This window comes from Pinus tabuliformis, chromosome 9 (assembly GCF_031772625.1).
Source record: "Pinus tabuliformis cultivar Carrire ecotype Pingquan chromosome 9, CPIR1, whole genome shotgun sequence".
Taxonomy (NCBI): domain Eukaryota; kingdom Viridiplantae; phylum Streptophyta; class Pinopsida; order Pinales; family Pinaceae; genus Pinus; species Pinus tabuliformis.
The window spans coordinates 572,936,483-572,937,650 of record NC_142307.1 but is presented as its reverse complement, the minus strand read 5'-3'; the positions used below and the strand labels follow the sequence as shown (position 1 = coordinate 572,937,650).

The following is a 1,168-nucleotide window of genomic DNA, read 5'->3' as shown; positions in this document are numbered from 1 at the left end:
AATGAATGAAACAGCAAATACCTGAAAAAGATAGGACAAAACCATATTTGTCATTGTTGGGCACTAGTATGTAAATTCAAATGAAAATTACGAACTAGGAACATTGTTCAAGGATGAAGGAAGAGTGATACCTTATACGGTCATCGAGTCATCCAAGAAAATATCTTGTGCAAGAAACAAAAGAAAAATGGTTATGTTGGAAAATGAAAAATCAAATAACTATGTGTATAAAAAGAAATATCTAAAAGTATAAATAGAAAAGCGAGCACAAAAATAAAGGAGGGTATGGCACTCTATTAAGGCATATAGATAATAAGACGAGAGCCTTTATAACTATCTGAAATGAGAACAGACAAAGGAAAATTATAAGTCTCAACATAGAAGACTCGGTGCATCTCAATTAATTGGAAAAGAAAGAACGAAATAACAAATGAAAATATAATCTTACCATGAACTATTTTTTGGTGCATAAATAGTCAAACAAAAGTATCCTTTTAGTCAAAATAAATCCTAGGGTTTGAAAAGGGATGAAACCCATCTTGTAACCCTAATGGGTATGGAAAAAATTGGAATATAGAAATAACATAATGAAAGAAAATAGGGATTACATTCGGACGTTGTTGAAACAAAAGAAGAGTACTTCAATCAACAAAGGTAATTGATTACCAGATTGGATACTAGGAATGCACTAAAAAGTATTGTCTGCATTTCCATCCGAAAAAACTATGTGCGAACATAGAGAACCATTATCTCAAGATTTAGGAAACGTCCCTGCAAATCTGTAGAGACACAAACAAAGATATTAGACATGTAATTACATGACCTCAACTGTAAAAACTTGTTTTTAAAAATTATAAAGCACACAACTACTAAGAGGGGTCAATTTAAGGATTATTACCTCTAGTAAGGTTGTTGACATGTCTTGGGTAGGAACCACATACACTCGACGAAACAAAGAGTCAACTAGCCTCGCATGACAGGTGGAGATAGCATGTCAATATAAGGTAAACAGAACACACCTATAAGGTTTGTGCCAACGAAAATGGTGTATTGCTATTGAAAAACTAAGAATGAAAAGCTAGCCACAGAGTGGCATGACCAAAGAAAGTGCAGTGGGAAATGATCTAGCACAACAAAAACCTAACAAGGTCATTAATCAAACAACAAG

The 1,168-nt window shown here is 33.4% G+C and overlaps 1 long non-coding RNA gene across 1 annotated transcript; it reads right to left on the bottom strand.

Moving 5' to 3' along the window:
* Positions 1 to 424: 424 nt before the first annotated feature.
* Positions 425 to 965, bottom strand: LOC149149847 (uncharacterized). The gene is made up of 2 exons (XR_016262275.1): positions 899 to 965; positions 425 to 779 (listed from the first exon to the last, which is right to left on the bottom strand). It is a non-coding gene; the product is annotated as an uncharacterized LOC149149847 (long non-coding RNA).
* Between the last annotated feature and the right edge of the window lie 203 nt (positions 966 to 1,168).